This window comes from Ammospiza caudacuta, chromosome 5, assembly GCF_027887145.1.
Source record: "Ammospiza caudacuta isolate bAmmCau1 chromosome 5, bAmmCau1.pri, whole genome shotgun sequence".
Lineage (NCBI taxonomy): Eukaryota > Metazoa > Chordata > Aves > Passeriformes > Passerellidae > Ammospiza > Ammospiza caudacuta.
The window spans coordinates 39,797,723-39,817,696 of record NC_080597.1 but is presented as its reverse complement, the minus strand read 5'-3'; the positions used below and the strand labels follow the sequence as shown (position 1 = coordinate 39,817,696).

Below are 19,974 nucleotides of genomic sequence, written 5' to 3'. Positions count from 1 at the left end.
AGAATTTCTCCTGCCCCACAGGAAGTGTATGGTACAACCACTATCTTCTTCACATTCTGTTGCTCTAAATTTCTCCCTTGTCTTAGGAAATTACTCGATGCCTTGGTTTTATCTCTTGAACTTTCTGTTTCAATAGTTGTTTCCTTTCTATCAGCAAAAGCATCCCTCCGTATTTGCCCATCTCCACAAATTTACCCCTGTCCTGGTTTTTCCTTCTAGTTTTTGAGTGGACACTGGATCTGGTAACAAACTCTTACAGTCAGAAGTTTGCAATTTCCTGTCTATGTACAGTGACCCCTAATGCCAGGCACACACCTGAGAATTGTTTGGGTTTTTTAAAGCCACAGTTTCTTTTAAAACAAGCTGGACTGTCACAGTCCAAAATTGAGAACTGATTTTTGTCTGACAATCACTGTGTTAACCACATTCTGTATAAAGTCTGAGAGGCTTTCCAGTAGTGTTTGGCTTTCCTACCACTATTTGTTCACTTAGCAGACTATTCAGGAAATTTGCAATAACAATGCCAATAAGTACTTCCTCTCTTCTGATTTGCTCATTTGCTAGAGAAGTTTTTATTCTTGGTTTTGATTTACAAAATATCAAAGGCTGCAGAGCCTCCTTATATTCATTGTTCTGCAACTAAGTTGTTTATGCACAGTCACCTCTACCATGAGATGTGCATCTCTTTAGCAAATAACATGTCTTTCTGGTTTTTACTTTTTTGTACTGTTCTCCATCATTTCCTGTAGGCAAGGAGGAAGGGTGGTGATGTGAGTGGAAAAAGTGCTGTCACCAAGTATACAGTAACTTAGAGCAGTGCTATTTTTTGGGGGAGGGGGATGTGTGTGGAGGTATATTTAAAATTAGTTCCTGTTTTGTTATATTACAGGCCTGAATTCAGTCGGTAATGACCTCAGTAGTGCCTGTTTTAATGTAATCCCTGCTTGCTGACTGCTGTTCCAAGAATAAAAATTTAAGCCAAAAGATTTAATGAAATCCTTTGGGATTAGTGCTCACTGGGCTGGGGAAATTGCATATCAACCATTTCCCTGTATTCTAGCCATACGGCTTGGTATTTGAATAGGAGGGTGTCCAAGAGAGACAACTCTTGAGTTCATCAATAATTTACATTTTTGTTAGTTAAAAACCTGGTATTTGGGATTCTGTTGCCATAGCAATCCATCTGGGCCTGAACGGATAGTGTTTTAAGTGGTGGTTGTATAGAGATTCACAGTGTGTGCTTTAAATCCCTTCTGAAGTAATCCTCAGATCTGTTCTGTGACTTATTTGAGGTTTTGACAAAATCAATGTTACTCACAGTAAAAGTTGATGCTAAGCAAATTAAGCCCATAAAATGGTGAAATATACATATGATTAAGGACTGTAAAGTTCATAATGTATGACAATTTCTGTTTCAATATGTGAAACGATTAATAAATGCCTGCAACTGCATTTTTTTTCAAAATACATTTAATTTGTTGCACATTATGCAACTGGAAATTATCCAGACTCTGTACTGGTTATTAGCTAATTTAACCTTCATAATCGAATGCTAGCCTCATTTTTTCCAGACATCAGTTCTGTGTTTTACAGGATGTCAGTCTATTCATAATGGACTTCTCCACTTTCAATTAATCTGGTTTTCTCTCATAAATAATTCTAAAGCAGAGAATAAAATTTGAAATACCCATTTTCACTTCTAAGAGTATTGGGCTTGTGTTTTGAGGATGTGCTACTAAATTCAGTAGGCTAAACGCCCGCTGATTTTTGTTGGAGATTTAGTTTATATTTTTTCATTTTGTCACACAAAATTTCAAGATCGTTTATTCCAAAACTCCCAGATATGCCACATAAGTGATGTCCTCAGGTCTGAAAGACAATCAATAAAGTAAACAAACCTGGGCTAAGTTTCAGCTCTGTCAAAACCAAAACCCTCCTGAAACTGATTTCTAGAGCTTTTATTCCTTCATGACAAAAATGTTGTCCAGTTGTGCTCTGGAACTGTCACTGAGCCATAATGATGATATATTAGCAGCTCTTTATTACTCCAGAGTACAGATATTCCGTTTGCAAAATTATTCCTCACTGTTTGAAAGAAGAGAGGGAAGAATAGTACTCAAATAACAGCCATATGCTCTACTAATGAGTGTTTAGCCCATAATCCTAAACAGATAAAAATTCTTTCTTCATGGAGTTTGTAAAAGATCACATAGTTGTTCCTGGTTTTAAAAATAGTAATGGAATAAAGAGACTGCAGATGGCCTAAGATACCTTGAGAAATCTTTTAATTACCATGCAACTTCCCTTTCATCTTTTGTATCACAGTTCACAATGAAAAGTGAAGCATCTAATAAAAGGGGCTTATTTTTGCCATGATTCCGTGATGCTAAAAATGTTCTTTGCCACCTGTAATAAATGTAAATCCACTTTGTTTCTCTATGAGTTAAACAAGGGCTTCCTGAGAAAAATTGCAACTTCCTTCCTTGCAGTGGAGTAGGGTTTCATTTCATGAGCATATATGAATGTATAATCTTAAATACAGTGATTTTGCCTGAACTGGTTTTATTTCAGAGCTCCAGTCCTGCCCCAGTTTAATGGGACTATTGCCATAACTGGTTACCATAAAGGTGACTGGGATCAGAGAGTTTAGAATTAATGAAAAAAGGCTTTGTTGTTCTTTTGCTATCTATATGCTAACCAAATCAAAGTTGCAGATCATTTAAATGAGTATGTACCCTGAAATTAAACGTCTTAAAGTATCTTCTGTAGATAACATTTGTTAAATATAGATTGCACTTCAACGGGATATTGCAAGATGTAGTCACACATATCAAAATGTGTTTCTGTTGATATTTCCAATGGTTTCATTAGGAAACGTCTTCTCTTGCAAATATAGAAATGAAAATGGAGCCTTGGAAGTTACCAGCACTGACAGATGCTATTTGTAGCTCTGAAAATATAGTTGTCACTGCAGGGGATCTCCTGCACTGAAGACCCACAGGAGTCCATAACCAAGGGTGAACGAATTAATCTTTGAACACATCTAATAAAAAAATTGCCTGTGTTTAATAGTAAGTGATAGAAACACAGCTGAATTTCTTTTGTACTGTGTTCATCTTCCTCTAGAAATGCAAATATTTTTTAGATATTATATAGAGATAAATATAGAGTTTATTTATATCCTTATATTTTCACTCTGCAAATCCTTGTAAAGGGCGATGGTATTTAGTTTCCTGGACAACTGTTGAATTTTATTGATTGGTTTTTACTTATTCCAGATGTCTATTACATTTTTCATATCTTTTGGAAACTCAGACTGTGAGCTTCAAAGAAGCAGGCAGGCTGTCTCTGTTTGCACTTAATGCAGCACCACACTTATTCATAGGCTCACGTAAATCTGCTTCCGTGGTGCATAACCTGTATTTTTATTCAGTTATTTACAATTAGTAGTATAGTAAACATTTGTCTTTCTTTTCTATGTTGTCATTGCCGCAGAAGGAAGCAGTGAACCTCCTGAAAGGCTCAGTAATAATATGGCACAGCTTGACACAGACAGCTTAGAGAAACAGGGGAAGATTGAGACAGTGCACCACAGAGCAGGTGTGACTCTGGGTGTTAATTTTTTTGAGGCACTTGCAGCTACCTCTGCTCAAATGCAAGATATACACAGGGCCCTGAACCAAAGCCCTGGCTCTGAGCCCCAGGAGAAGGTGGAGATTAGAGGCTCTTTTATTGAACTCTCTTTCTGAGTGTTTCTGAATTTCAAATCCCTCTGTTTGGGAAAACTTGACTTGACAGCAAGAGGGAAAGTTTTGGTTGAACTTCAGAGTTCAGAGATGTTTGAGTACAGTAGTTCAGATTAGGTCTGTCATGGTCTGTACCAGAACATTTTATACAGGTAATACAGAGCACCAAGCAAGGTAAGTCTTGCTAAGGCTATTGACCATGAGTTGATATTTGATATGAGTCACAAACTGTGGGAATCAAATTAGCTGTGTTTTACACCAGCATCTGAACTATTCTAAACCCTTAAGAATAAGATTTCACATCAGTGTCCAGCTAACCTTGCATCATTTTAAGTGTTCAGCTCCTCACTGATGTCTAGGACATAAGAAAATGGGCTGTTAGATAGAAGAGCTGATCCCTATGGTTCAAAAAAGTATAAAACCTAATAACATCAAAATACTAGAATGCTTCTGACTAATGTATTATATAGCCCTCAGCTCCAAACATTTCTTAATTGTTGCTTAGCAGGTTTCTTCAGTAGACTCATATGAGATGAGTGATTTCTGGTATGTCATAAATATTGACAGAAAGATACAGAAACAAAGGGAAATTAGATTTTATAATTAGTTATAGTTTGAGTCCTGTATGATTTGAGTCATGAAAGATGGTTTGCTGGTTGGAGTGAGATGGTAGATGGAATCATGATTTGCCTTTTTAAAGGCCAGCATAAGTGTTGGTGTGCTGTAGTCTGACAGTTTCAGATAACAACATTTTCATTTTCTAGTTGATGTAAAATTAAAAATACGTCTGTCTATCTTGGTAACTATGTATTTGGCTCAATATTTTGATTGCATCCAAATTGGTCATCTTCACAATTAATGCCTTCACAGCTTGATTGTGCTTGCCCTTTCACACCAATGTTGCCCTTATTGTAACCCTTATTGCCCAGCAGTTCCAATTTTCTCCCTTCTCTCAAGCATCCTTTATTAATGAAGATTGTTAATAGTAAAATCTGCAAAGGCAGTATGCTGTGTTCCTTCAAATCCTGCCTTAAAACTCACCTCTGTTGTGATGCTTGTAACCTGGCCAAGAAAGGCTAAAGCAGCTGGTGTGCTGTGTTCAGTTCTTACCGTACAAATTTCCTGTCTGAAACAGCAGGAGTGAGGCATCAAAGACCCCTCTGCAGCATGTTCCACTCTCCTCCAAAAGTGGTGAGAGAGGCTGTGGCTGTCATTGCAGGATTATGTTCTTTCTTCCTTGGCTCCTCAGTCTAATGGGGTAATTCTGCTGAGATCTAATACACAATGAGAATTTGATTTTGATGAGAGGATTGACAGCCTCAGAAATGTGAAAGCCTGTCACCTTCCTGGAACTGGGGAGGCCTGCAGGTGCCCAGATAAAATTAGGATGCCTGGCATTTAGTCTGAGGTTTCAAGAGAGATTTGTTCCCTGAACCTGTAGATTTCTCATCTCTGCTGCTAATGTAGTATCTAAGACTGAAAAACTGTTTTTTAAGGAAAAGGGATGATACAAATTTTCTCTGCTGGGTGCTTTCACAAAAGCCCAGGATTTTAAATATTAGGGTAAGCCAAAAGTAAGTTTTAAAATGGCAGACTTCTGTGGCACAAATGAAACTAGATAGTTAATTTTAAATGGATGATAAACACAAGTATTTTTTTTTCTTTCAGGAGTGTGGAGTCCTGAATAAACAAAGAGAAGAGAGTTAAGCACACATTCTCTTTTGTGAACAGTAAGTGACCAACTTATATACTCCAAAGCTAAACATGACTTGCACTTCCTTTTAATTTTTTTTTATTCTTTCACATTTGCAGTTCTTCCAACAAGTGGAAGAAATTAGTGCAGGGAACATCTCTGCCCTGTATCCAACTTAGTTTCATTTCACAGGGGTAGACTTTTACGAATTCTGTAATCATCTCAGGTAAGAGGCCCAGGTAATCCACAAAAAGTGCATTCATTGCTGCTCATACTGAGAATATTGTTTTTCTTCTCAGTAAAAATACATTGCAATAGAAATTGAACAGTAGCAAACTAAAAACAATATTACACCAACATTTGCTCACGCGTGAAATTTTGCGGAAAAACAGATTCACTGCTGTAGTCAGATCCCACTGAGTTGGTGTAGGAGCAAAATTTATGGGTTTGTATTAAGCACATAACCACTGGTTCATTGTTCTGAACAGCCCTGGTCATGGCTGTGCTGTTCACTGCACACTGCAACCAGTCTCAGTGCATGGCTGCACTGGCCTCTGACAACTGCAGCATTGTCAAACACCGAGAAATTAAGATTGCTTTCTGAGACAAGAAAATGGGCCATGTTTGTGTTGTAGGTGATATTATTGACATTGTCCCTAGAAAAATATCTTAGATTGCTGGTGAAGTACCAGTCATGACAAAGTAGAGCACAGACACTGCTGTCACTGCCAATCCAAAGTAGTGTGCCCCGGGAACTGTAGCTGATTATATGGGTGTACCACATTTCTGGGTATTAACAGGTGGTGATATCTTCTGAGAACCAGAACAGGTGGACTTGTGTTAACACATTTCTGTTAACAGTTCCAACAAAACAGTTCCTCTGTGCTAGGTGCCTTTTTTGAGGTAGATAATTGTGGACGGTAGGTAATGTGCAGAGAATGTGTTCTTTAGCACCATTCTGCTTTTAGAATATACATTTGGCAGTACAAGATAAGGAATTTTAATGTTGTATATTAAGTCCCTATTTATTTAGCCAAACTGGTGTATGGGACAGGGTAGTTCTGAATAGAAATAAATCTTCAATAGTTCTTGAGAAATAATAAAAATAATATTCTTGATTGGAAAAAAAGTGTGTGTAAATCTCAATAGCAAAAAAATACCTATTCTATCTCTGGGCTGATAAGTTTGATGATGGGCTTTAACATGAAAGGAAATGTGTGGCATTTCACAAATCTAAGGAAACACAATGCTTGTTTGTGAACCTGTGTGGTTATTTGTACACTGTACTAAACTATATTACCTGTGGGCATCTTCTAGATATATAGCAAATGATACATATGTACCAGAAAATTCTAGAAAACTTCTCGAAACTCCTATTTATCTATTCCTTTGATTTTTTTTTTTTTTTCATTTTTTCTTCTATCAGTCATATTTTCCTTGTGTTTTCTCTTCTTTCCCTTGTGGCTCCTGTGGTTTATATTCCCTACTTGCTATCACGCCTCTTTTTACCCTTTATCTTTCCATTTTTGGCCATGTAGTTAGTCGGCTCGAGCTTCACATTTTCTGCTCTCATCTCCCACATAGGGCCATCTCCTCTTACTCTTGGCAGAGCTGCATTGCAGAATGTTTCTGATCTTGGGCAAATTTTAAGCTTGCTATTTCTAGTATCAGATAGGCATTCTGCAGACCAAGAGTGTTATTGCTGGTTTTGGGTCATAATGCACAGAATAATGCCATATGCCTATGTCTAAGGAATTCACAAAGGGTTACAATGTAGTGTAATGTAGGTGAGGTCTTGCAATTTTATTTGACATGTGGAAAGAAACAGTGGAACTTTGGAAGTTGTTATTTAATGCATGGGATACCTTCAGCCTAATAAATTATGCTTTATGCCCTCTGGATCTGAAGTTTTGGCAGCAGGTGACTGGTAGTTACATGAATAAATGCTAGCATTTCCAGGCAATTTGTATAATTCAACTGATCTATATTTACAAAAATCTACAAATTATTACAGACCTTCTTGTAGAAAATAAATTTCACTACTGCAGACTCTGAAGATCTTCTCCCCAGTTGTGTTTCTGTGTCAAGTGGCCAGAATTCACAGGCAGCTCTTTCAAAATAATGTGGATTTATTTGTGTATAGTGAGAAAAATTTAGTCAACTATTATTTGTACTCCTTCACATACAAATTCTCTCTCTTCTGCTGGCAGAATAGGTTGACAGGACCTTTTCATATTATCCATGGTTAATTTTATCAATTGTGGTATTATGATTATAAACTACAAATTATCTAACATATAATGAATATATAATTACAAAAATGAAACTCTGCAGTGGTTATTTAACATTTGTGATGTGAAATTTATTTAATGCTCTCTTTGCAATATACATGGGAAATTAGAATAATAAAACAAATAAAATTACTCTTACCTCTCATCCATCATCAGTGAGAACAATGTAACCAGCTTGATCAGGCTGTGCGTTCTCCCAGAGAGGGAACTTCATGTATGGCACCTTTGGGCCTTCTAACAACACCCTTGAGAACATGTGCTATTCTTACACAAAGGAACCAGTCATTCTTCTGACACTAGGTTTGATAAATTGAATTTGTGGAGTTGTTTCAGAATACCTTTTTTCCTTCAACTTGAATTAAAGTCTAAAATTTAAAGTATCTGGTGCTTAGAGGCAAAAAAAGATTGAATTCCCTACATATAGAGAAAATAAAATTAAAATCAATATTGTTCTTATTTTAAAAAGGATAAAATAAAAGTCAATAATGTATAGTATATTTTGTGGATTTTACATGTTCCCAACTTTATTTTAAGTGCAAGGGCCTTTGTCATTTGTATTTGATATTGCAAAAGATTGCAGATACCTTTTGAGGAACAGGAAAAAATTCTTGCAACATGTGTTCAAAAAAAGGTGTCCATTGTCCTCACATGGTCAGCAGCAATCAGATTTCATCTACCACAAACTTTGGTGTACCAAAGAAGTGGCAAATAATTGATGGCTGGTTGATAACAGGTTTTTTGTTACTCTTGTTTGATAAAGCAAATTCAGGTAATGTGACATAAATTAGGAGATTGCACAAGCACAGTGCTGGTACAGGAGAGGGATGGCCAAAATCTAGACTCTGCTGTGAGCAGATGAGAGGAGGCTTGGCCTGCTGAAAGTTATTGTATGGGCAGTTCGACTCCATTATGTGTAGAAAAATAAATTTATGTTAGACTTACCATTAGCTCATGAGCATGCAACTTTTCCCTTGTTTGTCCTAATATCTATTTCAAAAGCTACTGTGTTTTATATTTTATCATTTACAATATTATATATAGAGGTATGTAATGTACCAGAGATAAAGGAGCTAAATGATGGGGTTTTTGGTTTTGGAAAAGTTGTAAAAGTTGAATTTATGAGTATTCAAAAAGAAATGAGCCTGTGGTTCCTGAATATTCTGTAGTAATCACAATAACCTTCCCTTACGTTATTATTTCAATTTTTCATGCAGTATAGTAATCTAGAAGCAGCATGAAGTGCCCTCATTCCTTGTTCTTTGCCATTTTGTCACAGGTTTCGTCATTACAAATTAAAATTCATGTGCATATACTGCAGGCTTGGATAAAATTGTTCATTGGAGTGTTTCCATTACCTTAAGTCTTTAATGAGGTCTTCCCCTAAATTAGTTTCACTCATTTTTTTTTCCTCACATAGTGAAAGTATGAACTTCTGGTCAATTATACAGTAGCATTTGCATAATGTAAAGGTTGTTTATATTGCTTCTTTTTTGGTTATCATGTCAAGGCTATTCAGAGAAGTCTAGTCTCTATGGCTTATATGCTTACAAAGTTCTGTGCTGCAGAACTTTATTTTTCTTTTCTTTTTATCATTCCTGTATTACAGACACCGCTTTGTGTTTTTTAATGTGACATCTCTGCCATGGATTTAGATTCGGTAGTGCTTTGAGGTATGCTAGTTATGCAGCCTAATTTTGCAAAATGGCTCAGTAGTTGTAGTTCCCTGGGGCTTCAGTTTAGTTGTCATCTATCATTTTAGCACTGTGATTGATTAGTCCCTACCATTTAATTTATCTTCTGCAGCTTCTAAACTTTTTCTTTAATTGGTAAACACATACCTTTCTAGACACATTTTCAAATGATGTGTTTTCCAAGTGCCCCAGAAGTCATGTAATCATCTTTTTCTCAGCTAGGAATTTAACCATTTGAGCCATTTAATGGCTTCAATGAATATTGCCTGATATTTTGTCTATTATTTGGAAATTGTGAACTGGAAATCTGTGTTATATTTTCCATTTTTCAATGTTACTGTGTATATATATTTATTCCGAAGTACTACTGTATTTACCAGCTGCTTTTTCATCCACCAAAAAACATTAAAAGAAGTCAGTATCTTTAAGTTTAGGAGCCAAATGCCTGGGTTGCTGCTGTGGCAGTAGATTTTAACCACCTTTGCACATTAGGTTTCAAAAGCAAAATATTAATTAGTGTAATTTTCTTGTTGGAATTTCATAAGCCAGCTTCAGTCAGTAGGGTTAACATCCTCATTCTCCTCTGTTGCATTCTCTGTTCCTGTACTTGGCTATTTATAAACATCACATTGAATATCAACTTGGCTATGATTTTAAATCAGACTCTTTCAGAGAAATGTCATTTCCATTTAAAAAAGAGTTGGTTTTTGGCATTAAGTCATACAATGTGTAAACATTGCAGCAGTTCTACACAATTACTGAGGCAACTTCCAAGAAGCTACTATAAGTAATTGCTTCTATGATCCACACATCAAAGAAATTTTAATGTCACGTTTTCTTTGCTACTGCAGTTTTTATTATGGCTCTGCCTATTTTTGGATGGGGATATTGATAATTTGTTTAGTTGTTTTTTTTTTTTTTTTACTTTTAGTTACTGTGAAATATTTGTGATTAAAATCTCTCAATAAGAAGAATTATACTGTGTCATCATAATGCAGCTTTGCTGACGTTGGTAACTGCTATTATGGTCCCATCTCTAAATACAATCAAACAAAATTAGTAGACATCTGCAGTGTTGCATACTTTTTGGGTAAATTGGTGTTCCTTTTTTTTTTTTTTTTCCTTTTTTTTCTGAGAGCAAGCTTTAAGCAGTATTTCCCTTTTGTTTCTAACTCTTAATCTTGTTGCGCAATGCACTTTTAAAGACTACCAGGTTAGCTTCGGACACCGAAGAAATTCATGGTAGGTCACTTCCAACCCAAATTTCCAATGAGTCTTGGAGACAGTCTGTTCTGTCACTGCTCTTGTCATGACTTATGCTTTGATTAGGAAATAAGAGATAGACTTTATTGTAAATTTTTCTGGTTTGTATTTATGGTGCATGAAGCTTAACTCAAGAAATACCTCATCTGGTACAAGTGATTATGAAACATACAGGTTAAGAGGACTCCCCTGGATGGAGTTGGTGATTACTAAGGGACATTATTTGGCAGTTTTGGATCATCTCCAAGTATGACTTTTTTCTTTAAATATGATTTTATTTTCTTTAAAATTTCATACTATAAATCTTACTTTGAAGAGACCTAGCTGTCATAAGCATCTCATTTTGACTGCTTTCCTTATGTAAACGAAACTCATTCAAGAGTTTATTCAGAAATGGGAAAAGACGCATCTTAGACTTGTTTACAATTATATCTCTTACTTACAACTATGTTGAAAACACTTAACTGTGGAAATGGGAGGAAAATAGGAAATTCAGTTACTTTTCCATGTAAACGAAAATGTTTTGCAAAACCATTAGCACATAAAAATATCTTTTCTGACGTCAATCTTCTGTGTTTATATTAATATCTGAAGTACATGGAATAGGCACAGTAGAATTTTTCTTACAGTAAACAACTTTGAGAACACTGAATTCAACACTTAATATATTTGGAAAGGCATTATTCCTAGGATTAGGATTTTTGGGTGGGGGGGATATCCATTAGAACAACTAGAAATTAGGAGTGATTTGAAGTGCTCTGGAACATCAATCTGGAATATCAGCAGTGTGTCTGCTGCTGCACTTGCAGTTTTGCTCTGCAAGCTAAAGAGGCAAAGAATGGTTTTGCTGTGAGAGGACCCTCTGCACGACAGCTCTGAGAGCAATATTGATTGATGTCTTTCATACTAGTGACTCTTGTAGCTGTGCTAATAAATGAAACAGTACTTTCAGCTGAGGGCACAAGTTTTTGAACATGCTGTTCGTAAAGCACATAACATTCGGCCATCTTACCAGTCTCACCATTTACAAAGCTTTAGTCAAGTGATTAAAAATGCTGAGATTCTGTTTTTCCATATGCCACATACTTGGGAGTTTTTCCTGTTATTGCTCAATTTCTATGACTGCTTTAGTCCCTCCAAAATCTCAAGGTTTATAAGTGTATTTTTTATTGAAAGATGAGATTTGTATTCAGTTGCATGGGTCCAGGGGCTGAAGCTCCAAAAGATAACTCCCAAACATTTATTGCAAAGTCTGGTGATCCTGTGTAAAATGCATGATAGCCTGGAGGTCTCTGCTAGTACTGAACAGAGGTACACTTTGATCTTTCACGTAATAGGTCTCCCAATACCTTTTCATTTCTAACAGAAATAGTGCCCAGGCTGCTCTTTTACCAAAAGCCTATTTCACTCATCCTTATAAGTTACATTGCCAAGTAAGAACATTGGTTTTAGGAAGAAGGATGAGAAAAGTGGAATACGATGTCATTTAGACCATGCAACCTTAACTATTTTTGATGGTATTTGTTCTTAGAGTTCTGTCTCAGCAGTTGAATCTTTAGTTTCAATGAAATTATTAACAGGGACAGAGTTCGCTTAAAGATCTAATTTTACTTTAGATAATGCAGTTTGAAGTCTTAAATATTATTAAGCAATTGGTTAATAAACCACTAGGTATTAAACTGTTAATTGTTTTTCCTGTAGGTAACAGGGATTCCTTTTGGATAGTTACAGACTCTTGGGCAAATAGGCCAAATATTGCCAAATATGCCAAATATAGGTAGGTTTTAAAATGGGTGTTACATCTAAACATTAAAATTTTGTTCCTAGACATTTCTTAAGGAGAATAGAATCAGTTTCTTTGGGACTGAAATTTTCAAGATTTGTTAGTGGACATAAATTATTTGCTTAAATCCTCCTGAGTAGCTTTCCTTTTCAAAACTGATATGGTGGCACACAGTAACTTTCCAGGGGAGTGGAATTCACTCCAGTGGTGAAACTTATAGTATTGTTACTGGTGTGAAAAGAATAAACTCATACCATCTCAGTATTGCAAAGACCTTGAAGAACTACAGAACTGTGTACTGCTGTTACTTATCTTACTCTTTCAGACTCTGAGATTGTTCTGAATATTGATTTGTCCAGCAGTTCAAGCTTCTTAGAAGGTGCCACTGTATTTGAGAAATGTGTTCATTAGTACCTAATTATTTTTGATGCATTTTAAAAGAAATTGAGATTATATTTGCTGTTAAGTAACTGCCTCAAAAAAAACCATTGTCTTGCTTAGTGGTTCCTAATCTTGAGAATACCTGTGTAAGACTATGAACAACTACAAATATCAAACAGGTTTTTTGGCTGCCCATTTTACCGATAAAAGCCCTCTTTACCTCCCTTATTCATTCTCCTGGGAAAAAACAGCAGCCTTTTCAAGCCTGAATAATGAGATGGGGCTAGGTAAAGGAAAGGTCTGGTAGAATTATTTTCTTACTGCTATAGCATATAGCCCTATATTGTTTCTTGTTCTGATTCTCCTTTCTTCCTTTGTTCATATTCCCATTTTTCTCCCTTTACTATTTTCTTATTGGTAACTCTACCTAAGTCATATTATCATAGAATTTTTTGGATTGCAAGTGACCTTGATCTAGTTTCAATCTCTCTGTCATTGACAGAGACACCTTCCCTGACATCAGGTTGCTCTAAAGCCCCATCCAGCCTGACCTTGAACACATGCAGGGATGGGGCATCCACAGCCTCTCTGGGCAATTTTTTCTAGTGCCTCACCACCCTCACAATGAAGAATCTTTGTGGCCCTCCCCTGGATTTGCTTATTGAATTTTATCTTCCCTTCTAGAGTACTTTGATGATACTCTTCTGAAAAAGACCCCTCATAACTGTGTCACCTAATTTGTTTTCTTGTAGTTCCCATAGTTCTTGATCTTCTTCATAATAGGGATTTCAAAAAGATAGCAATAGGGATAAAAAACAACTTATATCTGTGGGAGTACTGTAACTAGGTTGTGACTGAGTTTGCAAAGAGGGGCTCAAGCTGGGATGGGGCCCATTTATGTGATCAGAAATGTGTCTAGACAAAAAGCAATGGTTTTTATGTGTACATTCCTTCCTCCCCCTGACCAGATATCTTAATGTTGTATTATAGAGCAGTGAATGAACCTGAGGTTTGTACTTTTTCCCTCTGCAAACATTTGTTTCTTTAACATAGGCTCAGAGCAATTTGGGCATCTCTTTATCCCAGTCAGCAAACTGTCGCTTTGTTCCTACTTCTTCCTTTTCTACCTGCCGTGGGTATGGCACTATAATGTTACATTACTTCAGATAGAACACAGTAAATTTGCTTAAAATGGTACATGCATACATTATCTTTGTGCCTTTTTTTTTGGTTGTAAAGCCCTTAGCATATACTACTTTCTTCAAATTATCTGCCTATAGCATGCAATGTCTGATTTGTTTGAAGAGCTTCTGATTTCTGCTGATCAGATATTTCACTCAGAACATTTATTTATTTACATCTGAAAGATGTAAAAGAAATTCATGTTAGTGTGACCTTTCTTCTTGGATGCACATGTGCGTGCTCACTTGCTTTTGCTCTGTCTCTAGCTTTTTTCCTCTGCTTTGCTGGAACATTATGTCCTCAGTTGTCAAATTGCTTTCTCTCAGATAGAATTCCAAAGCTAGATTGAAAGAAATCAATCCAGAAACTCTGAGAGAGGAACAGATTATTATTTTCTAGAGTGAAACTGAATTTTTTGAATCTTAAATGAAAAAATGTGTATTATTAAAAAAGTATGGTATTAGGTTGTGAAGAGAAATCTCTGATACTTGGTATATAAAAAAGGAGATATGATACGATTATGAAACCTTGAGGGGTTATTTGAATCGTCACCTTGTTTCTAGAGAGAAAATAAAGCTCTGTTTTATTAATCCTAACTGTCCTTTTATTTGTTGCCATATATTATATCAGGTTTACAGCATCTCTTCAGCATTAGCTTCCCAGGAACAGCATCACTTAAGTGCAACTATCAGCCAGCTGAATGCTACAGATAAAACCTGAAAATAAGTATGGATAATTAAGCAAGGTATTGTTTTTCAGAAACAGCACATCCACTTCTGTGTAACATTAAGAGGAGAGTTTAAAATTGTGTACAAGATTCCATAAACTGTTGAGCAATCTATTTACCAGTAAACTATTTTTGTGAGTTAATCCATTGGAAATAAAAGATAAAGAGGCAGTTTATGCATTATAGACTATTAAGAATTGCACAGTAGAAGGGAAGCAGATGACACTAGAACTGTATGATGTAGTGGGATAGAATATAAGAAAATAACAATAGTGTAGAAATTAATCTTACCCCTAAGGAGTTGCAACTGAGTTAATTATCAAAGATTAGGAGCAGACCTGACTTTTATAGGCCACAGCTGTAAGCAATGAGAAGAAGAGTGCCGTAAAAGAGTGGGGTGGCTGGTTGAGAAGGGAACTGGAGTCAGTTGGCTGCTTTGTGAAGGAGTCAGTGCTCTGAGGAGCTGCCCATGAGAAACACCAAGAAGGTAGGAAACTTTCACGATAAAGAGACAATGGTATGGAACCCCTGAAATGGGATGGCAACAGTATGACAACCTGTGAATTGTTGCTACTTAAAAACATCATGGCTCTGAAAATGCATTGAAGTCTTCTCTCAGGGTTCTCTAAAATGTTGATTGAGGTGTGAGTAAAGGCATTTCCATGACCCCTGACACCACTGTGTTGCCACACTTAATGTGTGGCTTTCAGGAGATGAATCATCATCAGCCATATGTGACTGTTTAGCTTTGCTTTTTACTAGATGTATATTCTGCTTACCAAAATATTGCTTCGTTAGTTTTTTAGCCTAGAAGTACCATATATATGGTGTCACAACTTCTTTAGCAGGAAGTTATGACAGGGTAGTTGGGGAATTCATGTAACATCTTGGAACTCATCAGTTTAGAACAGGTGGAGCTGCATCCGTTGATTTTATACTATGGTACAACCTGCTGTATAAAAGTTATCTCAGTCTGGGGATTTATAAATGCTTTTAAGGAAATAATTTTTATATGTAAGTATTGTTAAAGTAACTGAAGTATATAGTTAACACTTGTGGGAACAAGCAGGAGAAGGAGAACCCTGGGTTTAAGTCACAAACAATCAAACACTCAACTGACCCAAGCAAAAAACACCAAAATTAGAGAACAGGAGCAGTCAGAATGTTTCTAAGTAGAAGCATTCATCAGCTGTCACGTTGCTGACTTTTTCAGTTCAGTTATCATATTTGGACTTGGTGTGGTGCCAGTAAAAAGGATTTGCTCATTTATTTTCAAGTGATCAGAATATTTTTTAGGTCGCATGTAGAAATAGTTAGAAAATACAGTAGGCTGACTGGATAAGAAAGAATGGATTAGCTACTTGCCGTGATAATACAAAAGAGGAAGGATGAAAGTTCACATTTATTTAGATTTAAAAGAAATCTCCATAGGAGCTGCATTCACTTCAGATGCTAAATATATGTATTATTGCCTCTTTCTTCTCTGATTGAGTTAAACTTACTTGGTCACCTAGAATTTGATGTGACTTGTATATTGACTTATCTCAGAAACAACAAAAGACTGAAATTGAAGAAATAAGGATGAGCATGGTGGTGTTCTTTGGTAAGTTAAGAGGTATGTGTAGGAAAAGAATATGGTCAAGAAATACATTAAGGCTGAATATTTATTTATTTACATCTGAAAGATGTAAAAAAGGTGTAATGAAAAAGATATTTGCTACTGGTGTGTTAGCTATATTGGTAAAGCAGAAAAATGATAACTCAGAGCTAGAAGAATGAAGGTATAGGTTTTGTCAAAATATTAGTAAGCTCTCTAGATACCCTGATAAAAAATTGCCTCTAGTTAGTTTTCTTGTCATTGCCTTGACCTTAGTATATTTTCTGTTGAGCTTCTGTCATTTTCATCCAAAATATGACTAGCCATTCAGAAGGCTTTACATTTGTCTTCTAGACTGTGCCTGGTTAAAAAAAATATTTGGCAGTGACAAATACTGTCTGATCTGTAGGCAGCAGTTACTGTAGTCTGAAGTGGTGTTGAACGCTGCCCCAGGTGTAACTGAAAACACAGTTAGGTGTCTGTGGTTTATACTGATGCTTGCTCACAGACTAAATGATGTCAGGTGTGTTTTGGATGTATAGATTTTGTGCATGGCTAAAAAACAACTCTTAATTAAGTTGATTTTTAGGGAAACTAGTAATGGTACATGCACATCTCTCAACTATGTATCTTTCTGGAGAGGACACTGAAGCAACTTGACTGTGTAAAACAGGGTATGTATTTCTGTGGGTTAAGACTTGACTTTCTATTTATTTTAGAGAAATATCTTTTTTTCTTGGTGAGCACAGTCTTTTATCCCTCTTAAGGCTTTTTGATAAGAGCTTATCCATGGCTTGGTTGCCTTATCATTTTCTGATGCTGCTGGGGGAGTGGCGCTTCTCTGCTGCATGACATTTATGGACATTTGCTGTTTTTTCCCCTCTGGAACAATGGGTTGCAATACAAGACTTTGCTCGAGAAATCTGAAGTTGCTTTTTTTTTTGGTTGGAGTTTCATGTATCAATACTGCTAATTGTTTTATCACCAATAAAATACTGTACTGTGCAGTCCTTACACAATTCATGAGAGTTTACATATTTACTGTAAAGTTAACATGTCCTCTGCTCTGATTCACTCACTTTCCATGGTCATGTATCCCTAATGCCTTATTAAGTCATATAAATAAGGAATTCTTCACATTAGCAGTTCTAAAACTTAATCATTTACAATCACATGCAGAAGTGGCAAATGCTTTGAGTGATGCTCAGCTATACTTCTCATGTGTGGAGAAGTATCCAGCAGATGCTGTGCTGTTAAAACAGCGGATCTGTGGCAAGGGGGTGATCCTACGTAGGACATACCTGCTGGCACAGTATGAAGGCACTGGAAAAACTTCTGTCTGGTTGGGAAAAGTTTTGTGGGAAACATTAAAACTCCATTCACGTCTCACAAAACTCTAATTTTCGAAGAGAAGTTTTTTCTCTCCTTCGGTAGAAAATAGAGCAGATTTCTACTGTAGTTAATTGTTGGTGCATGGTAGGATATGATTTCTAGCTAGATAAACCTTGCTAAGAAAGATGAGTCAGTTCTAAGGGATCTTTTTTCTGTTATGGTATGTGGGGGTTTTCCTCTGTGCTTGTTCGGGTATTTTTTCCCCTACGTTTTGCTATTTCTTCGTGTTGTGCATCTTACTATTTATGTCTTTATATTTAGTGTTTATTATATTTGGATATGCAGGTGACTACCAAGTATCTGTTAGTAAGTAATTAATACTAAGTATTAAGTCTAAGCTTATGAGTCTTGAAACTTTTCATCTTGAAAATAACTTTCTTGAAGCACAGGGTCTTCTGTTTCTGTAGCTGTCTCTCCTTTTGTCAGTCACCACTGTAGGATGGGCAGTTGCCAAAGCTATCACACACAGAGCAGGAGGTCAGATGCTCTGGTGTGGTCTGTTTGTGTTTAGCTGTGCACTCTTATCCCACTCAGGTGATTTGTCTTCATGCCTGGATGTGGAACTCTGCGTTTTCTCTTGTGTGTACAGTGAGCAGCCCTTGCTGTCAGGACGAGCAAGCAGTTCACCCCCAGGTTACAGCAATGCTACTTTTCAAACTAGCAGCTGTGTGTTACTTCAGGAAAGCCCAATAGAGGGCCCTTCCCCAGAGACTGAGCCTATCCAATTCAAAGCACTGTGTGATGCCTTTGAAATATAATTGCTAAAATGGCACCCGTTTATTCCAGTAGAGCTGTAAGATGCACAGGTAGATTTTTTTTAGCTGTTTAAGTAAAAGATGCATATCTGAGGTAACCTAGCAAAAGGCATTTGCCTAATTAACTCCCTGTAGTTCACCATTCTGTCAGTTGCTGACAATTAATAAATACTTGGTTTCTATAAGCCTTATTTCTCTATGTGAATGATGTAGATGTTTATAGTTTAGGAAGAAAAGATCAGTTATTTTCCATGTCTTCAATGATACCTGTTTGGACTTTCCAGATCACAGTGCAGCTTAAACAACAACATGGATATGTGAAACTTTGAATTTTCTCCCATTGTGATGTTTTAGCTGCTGACTATGAGAATCAAAAAATCTACCATTTTTCCCCCATGCAAAGGAGTTAAATTCTGTAATCCTGTGGTATTCTGGAAGTGACAAAATTGTGGGTTTATTTTTTTTTTAATTTATGAGTATGTTTTTAAAAGTCTGTTTTTGTAGGGCATGTTCAGAGTCTCTTGAAATTGCAATACATAAAAGTGAGTCAATTATGGTCTTTAACAGGAGTGAGAATAATATGTAATAGCCCTATATCAAAAGTCACTATGTAAAGCAGTTGTATTCTGGACTGCATATAATTACCCCAGTTTCAGTGGGGATTACAGGCAGCTGTGGAAACTATCAGTTCTTATTGTCTGTGCTGTTATTTTCCATTCTGCAGTAAAAGTTAAATTCACTCTTTAGACCTAAATTAATATTTTCTGTCAAAGCTTGAGGAACAAAGAAAGGGCTTTTAGGGGGGAAGCACTGAAGTTTATATGTATAATGGAGAGCTGCACTAAAAAAGACATTTTGGTTAATGCTGGTTCCCATGGTTACTTGCAAATAATTATGCAGTTTTTAAAACACAAAACACTTTTTGCAGTCTTACTCCCAGGCAGATAAGTGGCCAGCAGTTAGCTATAATTAGCTATATAAGAAGTAAATTGTTAAGTCTTGATCTTTGAAATTCATCTTAACTTATAGATGTTACACCTCTACACACTAAGGTTAGATTTCCAGGTGAGGCAATTCTCTCTGGCTTGAATAAACTTAATCTTGAATAATATCAGGTCAATATCATAGCTTGTTATTACCTCCACAACTTTTACAGTAGACTATGAAAGTCTTTAAAGAAAAGTTATTCTTTTCTAAAGCAGCATTTATTCTACATTTAAGAGTTCTGGTCTTTTCTCTTAGGGCCTTTTTTAAAATTGTGTACCTAATTTTATTAAAACCATTTCAGTCTGGAAACCACAATGATGAGAATGCATCTTTCTGTGAAGCTTGGTCATAAGAAACCACTGTTCTGTTGCACTTCATTAATAACAAAAGCTTATCTTATTAATAATAGTAGTAATATGATTTTTATACTTGTAACACCACATTAGCGTGATGTGAAAATAAACAGATTAGGCTGACCTGCCCAAA

The 19,974-nt window shown here is 36.2% G+C and overlaps 1 protein-coding gene across 5 annotated transcripts in view; it reads left to right on the top strand.

The window, feature by feature from the left end:
* Positions 1 to 19,974, top strand: part of SYT1 (synaptotagmin 1) — a 333,546-nt gene that overhangs the window by 113,896 nt on the left and 199,676 nt on the right. For all 5 annotated transcript variants that reach the window (XM_058805517.1, XM_058805520.1, XM_058805516.1 and 2 more), the window contains one exon: positions 5,415 to 5,476. The gene's annotated coding sequence lies outside the window, so the exon portion shown is untranslated. The remainder of the gene's footprint in view (positions 1 to 5,414; positions 5,477 to 19,974) is intronic.